Raw genomic sequence first — 13,480 nt, 5'->3', positions numbered from 1 at the left:
TTATTACTAGTCACAGTCGGTTACTTTCTGAGCCACTTGGCATCTGAGCATGGCTATAAAGTCATCAGGTAGATTTCAATGATAATGTTTTTCACATCTACTAATTATTAAGGAGCAAATTTTTATGCTTTGAAGAATTATTTTTTTTAATCATTATACTTTTTAAAAATTTTAATAACTACATGATTAGAAGCTTTTCACTACAGCTTTAACATATTCAATAACACACTCCAGAGCAACAGTACATCTGTTTCACAAGTGGGTGCAAGTTTCTGGGTTCAAAGTTGAATTAATATAGATATATATTATTGAACTCAGTATAAGCCCTGTAAGACATAAAATTGGATGAGTTTTTAACCACTAAAAAACATCTAGATTTCATTTTAGAATATATTGTTCCTTGCAAACAGACTCATTGTTTTTGCTACTAACACTGAGATGTTGGTACATGCATCTCTAATCTGTATGTATCTGATTATTACTAGCCATAATCAGTTGCACTTGGAACCTTGGCACCTGTGTATGCCTATAAAGTCATCGGGCAGATTTAAATGGTATTGTTTATCACCTCTACTAATTAGCATGACGTAAATTTCCATGTTTCCTCCTCAAATATAATACATTTTTTAAAAATTTGTTGAATTTGTGTGTATGTGTGTATACACATAAAACATCCCAAACCATCTTATTCGACTATACACCCACTTTCCAGTTGGTACCCTCCCATAGCCTCCCTCCCCCCACTAGAGCCCTTATACTCTGATATCTGTACTATTGTCTACTGTGTTGTTGGCACCCCAGCCAATACCAAGTACTTGCCCTACTGGTGAATCTAGTCAGCCTATCTAGAGGTCTTTGCTTTAGGAGGAGGGTCAGCTGTTCCTCTTCTAGCAGCAATCAGTTCTCAATACTCCTTTAGATAAGATTAGGGTCTGCTGTTCATTTTCCCAGTTCTATGCTAGGTTACTATTTGGGAGACCTTTTGTTCACCCTGGACAACAACTCAGAAGAAGGCATCTCCTATCTAGCATTGTTGCTTGTTATGTAGCCGTTAGCTATGCATATGGACTCTTAAATTATATTTTCCCCTTTAATCTTTGTTATACTTTCCGTTTGGGTGTTTAAGGCCATACAGTTGGCCCAGATAAACCAATTTATTTTTACTTTTAAGTTCGTTTGAAGGCCTGTTCCTCAGAGGTCACATGGGCTTGGAAGGAGCCCCTGGCTCCTTTCTTTTACCAGTTCTGCCAATGTGAAGTTAGGTCAAAGGTACTGCTCGACCATGGTTGGCTTCGCTTGGAAGTATGGAGGAAGTGATTCCTCTATGTTGACCCTCCTTTTTGTAGACTGGACACTGGTTCACGTCCATCTGGTGGGGTCTCCTTGACCTCCTTGATCAGGAAGACAGGTGACCCACCACAATCACAGGACATTTTGAGAGATGCTCATAGTCCCCTAGGAGGGCAAGAAGGAAAAACTGTCTTTTATGTCCCTCTTACCAAATTAGTATAGGCCTCAAAGTATGTGCGTTAAAGTTCCAAGAAGGTTAGTTCCACCAGTCTGGTACTTTTAATTACTGTGTGCCATGTAGATAAATCTTGGGCAAAGACCAATTATTCTCAGATAAATCTTACCTAGACATATAGTTCTTGAAATGCAGGTCCAGAGAAGCAGAGGGAGGTGAGGGTGGGGCCAGGCCCAGAAGCAGTGCTCCTGGGAACCAGAGAAGGCACTGAGTTCGTCTGTATGAAAAGGATCAGGAAGCAGTAGTGGTTTCCCAGGTTTCTGGGGCCCCAAGACAAGGAATTGGACAGGTCCCAAACTAGGAGGAGAGACCAGCAGGGGAGATGGGAGGTGCTCAAATTGCTTGCGTTATTGAGATTTTTAGTTCCATCTTCATCTCACCCTGATTTTCTTCAGTATTTCTCTTTCATAAATTTACTTTTGAAATCTTTAATTGTCTTTATCAATTCATCCATCTCCCTATTTGTACTGTTTTGAACTCCAATCAGGAGTTTTGATTTTTTTATTCGTTGAATTCTTTAATCATGCTTATGATTGCTCTTTTAAATCTGTGTCCTTAGATTCCTCTGTGTATTTCTCATTATATGTAGAACACTTTTGCAGGCCTGGTGGGTTTTGGCAGAGACATATTATTTTGTTTTTTCATATTATTTGCATTTTTTTGTTGTGGTCTGAGCATGTGAATTTCTTTTGTTGCTTGTATGTGTGATATGAAACTCAAGCCTGTCTTTTTTGAGCTGAAGTTTTATTTTGTGTATATTGTTGTAACTTGGTTGCTTTTCAGGCCTGGTATAGTTAGTTGACCTGGGCTTCAGTTTCTCTCTTTTGATTTTTTAATTGGGGGGGGGGCTGGACAGATTCAAGCGATAAGTCAGGCGCTCTCCAGAAGTGTGAAGGAACCTAGGCCTAAGTCCAGGAAATGGGCATTAGCTGAGCTGGTTCTTACTAGCTAATCAAAGAATGTGTGAGCTCTAGAGCCAAGTTACTTGGGCTCAAGTCAGATCAGGGGAATGGTGACTCTGCAGGACAGGATCTGGCTCTCTCTCTCTCTCAGCTAGTCAGGCATTCTCTAACAGCATCAGAGGGACAGGACCAAGGTCCAAGGAGAGTTTATGGGAACAGGATGGGCTGGTTCTAACTACCTATCAGAGAAAGCCTGATCTCTCAAGCAGTGGTGGGAACTGAAGATTGTCCAAAGCAAGGTGAGAGATAAGGCTGGATTTAGGTAGCTAACTCAAGCTAGGCAGGTGCTCTTTGGCAGCCTCAGAGGTCCAAAGAGAGAAGCTTCTAACAAAATGAGCTGTTTCACTAGGTAGCTGAGAAGGCCTGAGTTAACTCAGGCTAATCAGGTACTCTTGCCAGTCAAGTCCTAAAGAGAGAAGATGCTAACAAAATGAACTGGTTCTTAATTGGGTAGCTGAGAAGACTTGAGGTCTGGAACAGCAAGACTGGAGACCGTTTTAAAGCAGGATGGGCTAGTTTGTGCCTGCTAGAAAAGAAAACCTGTGCTCTGACCCTGAACGTTAGTCAGTTTTCTACACACAACTCAAAACATATATAAAGTGGAATTTATATTACAGGCTTAATGCAATAAAATTAAAACTACTTAATCTGAACATAATTGTTATTTCCTCAGATGTCAACAGAAAATGTAGTTGATGAGATACAGGACTCACAACATGTGAGCTTTTTGTCAGATAATAAAAACTATAGCTTAATTTGAATTCAACTTGCCAGTGTGTAACAATGATAATTTTCACTCATATAAAGTAATAAATTCTAAATTTAAGGCTTTAAGAATATCTTCCACTAGCAAATAATATAAAAAATTCAATTTATCTTCAGTTGGTTACAAATATTACTTCTTGACTTCACTTCTAACAATGAAAGCTACCCATTTTCTGTAAAATTTAAGAATTAAAACTACATGATGAGTCTGTGCATAAAAGCAATTGTGTTGAGATTTTTGTAGCATACTTTATCTTATTGAATAAATCTTGGTTATTGAATAAGCAAGAAGTATTAACTAATTAGTCCAAAATGGTACTTACAGTTATCATCTTAGATCTTATTGAAAGATACTATATCCTCAAGAGCCAGAACATTATGCAACTGTTTTCCCAAAGCAGATTCAAATGGAAATCTGATGTCTGTGTATTCCTGGGTTTATGTCTCATAGTCTAATCCTATATCACAAAGCAGTTTAGCTGATTTATCACTTGGAAATTTGATGTTAACCACCATAATAGTTCCCGTGTGTACAGGGAAATTATTTTCTGTTTTGAAAATATCAATGTAAAGTGGATTGCAAGCATTTTTCTCTATTGCACTTTAAGTTATAAAGAACAAAGTATTGTTGATAAAATTTCCAGTTTTGAAAATATCTAATGCTATTATTAAATAATGATGAATATTTTATCAATAATTAGAATTATATGTATATGTTTATAGACATTATTTTACTATTTACTCTGTAGCCTTTAATAGGTCAAGTCATTTGCATTTTTCAACTACTTGCACAGCATATGTTAGAGTTCAATAATAAAAATGCAATTGTTGTTCAGCTTGTATTTATAGTACTCTCCAAATGCTAAGAAATAAAACACTAACTGGCTTCACAGTTTAATTATACTCATGAGGTCTCAAAAATGGGACCTAATAAAACAAAATGAAAATAAACATTATAATCTAATATCCTTTCTAAAAAATCCGTTATTTTCTTAAAGTCTTAGGTGAATGCCCTAACTTTACTGGTGAAATTCCTTAATATTATAATTTAATGTATTGCATTCTAATTGATATGAGTTATAAACAATCATGTCTTATTCTCAAAGGCAAAATTCTCAGCTTTTCACTCCATGTTACTAAAAATACAAAAATATTTAGGTGAATGGGATTTTAATTTTATTTTAACACAGACTTCACCTAACTTTTATTAAAAAGCAATTTGTTAAATGCCAAATATTTTTCAACTGTCTTCAATCCTGATTTTTTATTAAATTTAAACCAAAGAAGCATAATTGTGTTCATCCTTATTTTGTCTAGCGAGTTCACTTTTAATTTAAAAGCACTGACAATATCATATATTTTAGGAAAGTGTCTATATTGATAATAATTTTCAAAATGTTAATGAAAATTGAAATATAAAGAACACAATGTCTTTATCAGAAATATATACTGAATGCCATAGATGCTACATGTTCATGGTTGTGTGAGGATGGCCAAGAAGAGGCTCTTTATAAACTCTCCAACATCTTTTCATTTTATTTTTATGTGCAAGAACACTTTGTTTGCATATATGTAGGTGCACTCTGTGCATCCAGTGTCCCCAGAAACCAGAAGACAATGCAGGTTACCTTGGAATTGGAGTTATATATGGTTGTTAATCATAATGTGAGTTCTGGGGACTGAATCTAAGTCTTCTGCCAGAGCAGCTAGTGTTCTTAAATGATGACCCATCTCTCCAGTCCCATATTCTTATCATTTTAATGACTAGAAATATACTCTTGTAGATTATCAGGCTACAAAAATAGAGGGTATTCTCTTTGATCTTTCAAAAATTTAATTTTAAAATAGTATCTTGGGTTAAAGAGATATCTCAGTGGTTAAGAATACTTGTAGATCTTCCAGAGGACCTGGGTTCAAACCTGTTCACAACTCCAGTTCCAGGGCATCTGAGACCTCTTTTGGCTTCTGCCAACACTACCAGCCCATGGTACACATACATACATGCAGACAAAACACACACATAAAATAAAAACAATAAATAAAATAATTTCTCTTCATTTTGCTTTTTGGATTAAAAAAACTATATTGGGGGGGTTGGGGGTGCTTTTTGAGACAGAGTCTCCCTGTATAGCCACAGTTGACCTAGAACTCACTAGGTAGACCAGGCTGGCTTCGATCCAATCCCACAGACAGTTTGCCTGCCTCTGCCTCCCAAGTGCTGGGATTAAAGTCATGCACAACACTCTAAGCTCTATTTTTGTTTACTAAGATTTATCTTAATTTTAATATTTTTATAACATATATTTTGATCAGTTAGCACTCCACCCCAACTCCTCTCATATTCATGTCTATCTCCCTACCACCCAACTTCATGTCTTCATTTTTAATTTTTAAGCTCATCAAGTCCAATTTGTGCTGCCAAAACACTCTTGGATCTGGGGTTTATCCCCTGGAGCACATCCTTAATGAAAATGGACTCTGCTTCTCCCATCAGCTACTAGTTGCCAGTAGCTCCTCAGTAGGGTTGGGACTTCATGCCCACTTCCCTCTTCCCTACTAGGATTTTATCTGGCTTGATCTTGCTCAAGTCTTGGGCATACTATCACAGCCAGTGTGAGAGAACTTAGGTACAAGTCACTGTTCTGTTAAAAAAATATTGTTTTGTTATAATAATCCACTGCTTCTGACTCTTACAATCTTTTTTAAACAATATTTTATTTATTATTTTTATTTTATGTGTATGCATGCATTGCCTTTGTGTAGGTAAGTGCAGCCATGTCCTGCAATGCCTGCAGAAGACAAAAGAGGCTGTTGGATCCCTTGAAACTGGAGTTACAGACAATTGTTAGCTGTGGTACTGGGATTCAAACCCGGGTCTTCTGCAAGAAGAGCCAGTGTTCTTAACTGCTGAGCCATCTCTCCAGCCTGACTCTTATAATCTTAATAAAGCTTTCTCCACAATGATCCCTGAGCCTTTGGGGGAAGGGGTGTGATATAGATATACCATATTTAAAAAATTTGTAAATATCATACATGAGTACAGGGTTTATTTTTAAATTGCACCTATTCATTTTTAATTAAAATTTTTGTGTATTTCATAGAGAACAGCTCAAACAATTTTAATTATGTTTATACCCCTGTCCCCACAGGCACCCTCCTATACCCCCCCACTGGAGCCCATGTACTCGGTCTTCCCTGTTAAGGTCCACTGGGTTGTCAGTGTAGCCAGCCATTCCCCACTGCAAGTCTGTCCACTAAGTCATTTTCATCCCTCTCAGCCCTCTTCCCCTCCTTTCATGCCCACTACTCAATTTCCTGTCCCCTTCCCTGATTATTGCTGCATTAACACACACACACACACACACACACACACACACACACACACACACACACATAATCCATTCAGTGGTGATCCAATGTAACTGTGCTTAGTGGGTACTTAGTGGGTACCTTGCCTACTTGGTGTTAGATAAACTCTCAAGGAGCTAGTTCCTAGAGAAAACTGATTCTACCTCCCTCAACATCCACTGATTGCCTACGGCTCTTCATCTTGAGGTTGGGAGCCGTTGAAATTTCCTCCATCAACCGTGATATGTCAACTGGTTTTGTTATTATATGCAGAGCCTTTAAACTACCCACATTGTGGGGATTTCATTAATGCTTTAAATCATACCAGGTGTCTGGGCCCTCTCTTATGCATATGTTTTAAAATTTTTATTTCTGTGTGCATGGGTATGTGTGTGGATCCATGTGCCACACTTACTTGATGAAGTGAGAGGACAACTTATAGGAGTCAATTCTCTTCTTCCATCACCTGAGTCCCAGAAATTGAGTTTGTTAGTCTTGGCAGCAGACATCATTCCCCACTAGCCATCTTTCCAGGCCAAATTTTACTTTTATTACATGAAGTAATGTGTAACTCTTTCTTGATCCTATGAAATATCGGATACTATTATCAAGCGGTCATTAATATTTTATTATGAATTACATACCCAAGAGCTTTTTGCCATATTAAGATACAGAACAAATTATAAATTTGATCTAGGGAAAAGATATTTATATTGAAGTCAAAAAAAGGTTTTCTGTAAGATGTTGATTCATTTTGAGAGATATAAATTCTGAACAGTTGACACATGTTAATTGACAAAGGGATGGGGGGTTTTATTTTGTTAAGAATAGAATGAAAATATATCAGTATAATTATTCAACTAAATAGGCTGTCATATCAAAACCTTCAATGTGCCTCTTGGCTCATTAATTTTTAATGACATAATAATGTCAAAAATTAGAATAGAAACTCTATTCAATTTATTAAATAATTTCTAAGAGCAATCTTGTTATGTTTTTATTTTTGCCTTATTTTTTTTTTTTTGAGTTGGATTTCATGCCATAACAAAATCAAAATGCCTTTGCAAGGAAAAAGACTATGGAAATTGACACCACATGAAAAGTAAGAAGAAAAAAGAAGAAAAATTACCTTTACAATGTTAGTGCTTTCTATTGTGAAGTGAATCTACTATAACCCTTGGTTCTGTAAAATGCTACAGTATGCAGTACAAACACCTAAAATAGTATGACTGAACCACAGACCCATGGACTTATTTCACAGAAAACAGTTGTCCTTACCTTTTCCCTTGCCATTACCAGGGTCACCTTTGACATAACTGATGAGCAAAACTCTAGAAGCAACCCACAGAACTTTCTTTACAACACTGTCAATGCATAAGACCTCTCTGTTCCCTCTAGTACTTCCTGATTATAATTTGAAGATTCTACTGTGATTTCTTGGTAAAAATGTTAAGTGTCTGTTTCAATAAAAGAATGAATACAAATTGGTGTATAATACAACCTGAAAAAGCCTGATAAAAGGAAAATAATATAATTTTAAACATTTTCCCCATTATTGTATTATGATCTTAGAAATATTGCTTGAACATAAATAAGTTCTTAACTAATAATAATAAAGGAAAGAGTGGACAGGCATGATTCTTCAGCCATAAAACACTAAAAGTTGCAAATGATTGTCATTCTTTGCTTCATATTAATTTACTATTAAAAAGCCTAATAAAATAGACTGGGGAGGTATTTCAATGGGAAAAGCAATTGCCAGGCAAGTCTGAGGAACAGAATTCAGATTTTCAGAATCGCATGTCATAACTGGACACAGTAACCTAGGGTGTTCTGAGAGGGAGATTGATAGCAGAGACAGGAACATCCCTGGAAGCTTGTGGACCAGCTTGCCTGGTGTGCGCAATAGTGAAGAAGAGAGAACTTATCTCAGACATGAAGGGCCATAATCAGTGAGAACTGACACACAAGATCATCCCCTGACAGTCATGTGTACATTATGGATCTTGTGTAACCTCTCATCTCCCATATAAACACACATATCACACACAAACATACCTTATACACATGCAGCACACACACATATACACATATACACACACACGCACACACGCACACACACACACACACACACACATACACCTTACACACAGACACAATATTTTGCAAAGCCTATAAACTAAATGCAGTCAAGTACATTTTAGTATTTGGGATTTTTAAAATTTCTTTAAAAAATATTTTATTTAGTTTTTGTGCAGTTCATATACTAGATCTTAATCAAATTTTGACCCTCCTCCTTCAACTGCATCCCACTAAGCCCCCCACATTGGATTTCTTGTATTCTGTCATAAATGCGAAGTCCTATTCAGTCAAGCATTTGTACTTAAATGTCCTTCCCTAGGTGCAAGTTTATCCAATGGAGTCTACTCAGCCTATCTAGAGTCATTCCCTTAAGGAAGATCTTATACAGACAAGTATACCATATATCATTCCTCAAAGAAACTTCTTTTTGCAAGAGATAGAGGTTATTACACAATTCTACCTCTGCTCACTCACAGAAAATATGTCTGAGAGACAGTCAGCCATAAGTGACACATCTAAAGGGAAACCTCTACACTAAGGCTCATGGAACATAGTGAAACAGGGGCTAAAGAGAATACTAATACATTCCTTAACTCTCACCAGTGAAGATTCCTCATACAACAGAGTGAGATGCAAACAGGAGGCCAGAACTGGCTAAGTTTCAGAGAATAAGAGACTACAAGTGTGAAACCCTAAAAAGCCCTTCTATATTAAACCTCACTTACCAATGACTCAGGGACTATTGTGAAGAGGGGGTGGAAAAATTGTAAGAACCAGGGTTGGTGCATGAACATAAGGAAGCAGAGACTTTCATGTCCCTGGAAATTTGCTAATATGAAAATGTAACAGTGGTTAATAGTATATGGAATATTTAAAATATTTGATGTTTAATTTAGTCATGAAATATAACTAACAAATTCAATCTATTAAAAATTACCTTTCATGCTCTGCTTTCCTGGACCTGAAAGACTCACAGGCCTCTCTCTGAACCCGCAGGCCTCTTGCAGGGTAAGTCCATCAGGCCCTCTGCGTCTTGACTCCCCCTGCATCAATCACCCTCCCATCTCCCCTGCAGGTCTCTCCTCCTAGTTTGGGTTCTGTCCCATTCCTTATCTTGGGGCCCCCGAAACCTGGGTACCACTACTGCTTCCTGATCTTTTTCATCCAGACCAACTCAGTGCCTTCTCTGGTCCCCAGAGGCACTCCTTCAGGACCTGGCCCCACCCTCTCCTCCCTCTACTTCCTTGGGCTTGCAGGACTCCCAGGCCTCTCTCCGACCCACAGACCTCTCTCTGGGGTAAGTCCATTGCACCCTCTGTGCCTTGACTGCCCCAGCCTCATCTACCATCCTATCTTCCCCGATGGTCTCTCCTCTTAGCCTGAATCCTGTCCCATTCCTTGTCTTGGGGCCCCAGAATATGGGGAACCACTACTGCTTCCTGATCCTCTTCATCCAGACCAACTCAGTGCCTTCTCTGGTCCCTAGGAGAAATGCTTCTGGACCTGGCCCAGCCCTCACCTCCCTCTGTTTCCCTGGATCTGCACCACCCACCAGCCTCTTTTGGGGATGCAGGGGCTGACCTTTTGTCTTACTGATTCTTTGAATCCAGACCAACCCAGCTCCTCGGTGCAGTCCCCAGGAGTCCTTGGGGCCATTTCCTGCCCCCATCTGCCTTTATATCTCTGGGTGGCAAGGTCAGCAGCTTCCCTATATCAGCATCTTTCCTGGGCCCAGCTCCAAGGCCAGTCCAACCCTCAAATTCCTGAGGCCCAAATCTTTCCTGGAGGGATCCAGACCTTAGAAAGCCTGAGAGCATCTGATGCTCATCTGACTTGGTCGTCTGTGGGAACTCCTGAAGACCAAAGCAATCTGGCCACTCCAATAAAAATCAAAAGAGAGAATCAGAAGCTTAGATGAACTATCTTTTCATGACCAAAAAGTAAACCACAAAGACACATAAAATTCACAAAAAGAAGCAGACCTAAACTTGAAGGCTTTCATCTCAAACAAGAATCAGAAACTACAAAAGAAATCCACATGTCAAAATCACAGAGAAAAAATAATAATATAAAAAACCAAAATAACATATCCCCACCAAATACCAATAGTCCTCTAGAGTAGTACAATGAGAACCCCCTAGAGATAATGCAGGACATGGAACTCAAAAGAATAATTGTGAACATGATAAAAGAATTCATCAAATTTAAAGAACACTCAAACAAAGAAATCAAAGAACTGAAGGAAGATAGGAATAAACTTCTGAATGAAGTCAGAAAAGAGTTAGAAATACTGAAGAATACTCAGGCTGAAATGAAGAAGAAAGTGAAACACTCAGTAAGCTAATTAGAAATGACAGGAGAAAGCCTCACCAATGGAATGAACAAAATGGAAAACAGAGTATCAAGACTGGAAATTAAAGTGGACTATTTGACCACTCAATAAAGATTATGAAAAATTTAAGAAAACACAAGAATGAAATATGCAAGAATTGTGTGACACCATTAAAAAAACAAACTTACAAACCATAGGCATACAGGAAGAAGAAGAATCCCAAGGTAATGATATGGACCAGATTTTTCAGAGGATTGTAGAAGAAAATATCTGGAAATTAAAGAAAAACATGCCCATGCAAATACAAGAAGCATATAGAACACCAAACAGACAGGACCAGGAAAGAAACTCTCCATGGCACATCATAGTAATTACACTACACATAGAAAACAAAGAGGCAATACTGAAAACTGCAAAAGAGAAACAACGAGTCACATATAAAGGAAAACCCATTAAGATTAGAGCTGACTTTTCAGTGCAAACTATGAAAGCCAGAAAAGCCTGGACCAAAGCATTCCCAGTTTTAAATGACCACAGATGCCAACCCAGATTACTATACCCAGCCAAAATGTCTATTATAGTCAAAGGGGAAAGAAAAATCTTCCATGACACAAATAGGCTGAAGGAATTCATGTCAACAAAAACAGCCCTTCAGAGAGTTTTGGAAGCAATACAAAGAACTGAAGAAAGGAACGATTATACCCAAGGGGTTGTGGAAAGAAATCCAAAGAAGGTATAACTGTGGAAAAGTACAGCTATATCATGAATGTAAACAGAAATGAAAGTGACAGGATTTAATATCAAATATCAAGCAAATGGCACTAAGAAAAAAGCAGGAGTAGCAATTCTAATATCTGACAAAATAGACTTTAAAATAAAAGCAATCAGAAGAGAAAAAGAGGGCCACTTCATTTTGATCAAAGGAACAATGAATCAAGAAGATATTACAATCATGAACATATATTCACCAAACTCTGGTACACCCAACTTCATAAAAACAATACTACAGGACTTTAAGACCCAGAATAATCCCAACTCATTACAAGTAGGGGACTTCAATACCCCACTGTCTCCATTAGATAGGTCAACAGGGCAGAGAGTTAACAGAGAGACATCTGAATTAAACAATACCATATATCAAATGGACTTAACAGACATCTTCCAAGTATTCCACAGAAGCACCAAAGGACATAATTTCTAGTCAGCACCCGATGGAACCTACTCCAAAATTGACCATATACTGAGACACAAAACAAACTTCAACAAATACAAAAAGATTGAAATAATTCTATTCATTCTATCAGGCCACAATGCAATAAAGCTTACAATCAACACTGGAAGAAGCACCAATCACCACATGAACACAAGGAGATTAAACAACACACACCTGAATGATGAAAGGGTCAAAAGGGAAATTAAGAAAGAAATAAAAGTATTCCTGGAATTAAATGAAAAGGGCAATACAACAGAACAAAATCTCTGGGACATGCTAAATGGGGTCCTTAGAGGGAATTTTATAGCTCTAAGTGCCTACATCAAAAAATTGGAAAAAACACAAATAAATGACTTCATGTTGCAACTCAACAAACTTGAAAAGTAACAGCAAATGAAATCCAAACCCAGGAGACAAGAAGAAATAACAAAAATCAGGGCAGAAATTAATGAAATTAAAACACAGAAAACAATACAAAGAATCAAAAATTCCAGGAGCTGGTTCTTTGAAAAGATAAAAAAGATTGATAGGCCGCTAGACCAGTTAACCAAAAGAAAGAAAGAGCACCTACAAATCAACAAAATCAGAGATAAAAGAGGAAACATCACAACAGACACAAGAAAGATACAGAACATTGTAAGGGAATATTTTAAAAACCTATATGCTACTAAATTTGAAAACCTAAAAAAATGGACAGATATCTAAAGGCATGGGAACCACCAAAACTAAACCAAGAAGAGATTAACAGCTTAAACAGACCCATATCACAAAAAGAAATTGAAACAATAATACAAAACCTCCTGACTAAAGAGAGCCCAGAACCAGATGGATTTACAGAAGAGTTCTATCAGACATGTAAAGAACATTTACATCCAATGCTACTTAATTTATTCAATAAAATATAAATGGAGGGAGAACATCCAAATTTCTTCTATGAAGCCAGCATCACTCTAATACCAAAGCCAGATAAAGATACACCAAAAAAGAAAACTATAGACCCATGCCCTTAATGATCATAGATGCAAAAATTCTTAACAAGATACTTGAAAACAACATACAGACACACAACAAAAAGATCATCCACCATGATCAAGTCGGCTTTATCCCAGAGATGCAGGGATGATTCAATAATGTGTCAATAAAGGTCATAAATCAAATAAATGGGCTCAAAGAGAAGAACCACATGGTCATCTCAATAGATGCAGAGAAGGCCTTTGACAAAATTCAACATGCATTTATGTTCAAAGTCCTAG

The sequence above is a fragment of the Nannospalax galili genome, unplaced genomic scaffold (genome assembly GCF_000622305.1).
Source record: "Nannospalax galili isolate Female #2095 unplaced genomic scaffold, S.galili_v1.0 scaffold303, whole genome shotgun sequence".
In the NCBI taxonomy this organism is placed as follows: Eukaryota; Metazoa; Chordata; class Mammalia; order Rodentia; family Spalacidae; genus Nannospalax; species Nannospalax galili.
The sequence above is the reverse complement of the archived record's forward strand: the minus strand, read 5'-3'. Positions refer to the sequence as shown.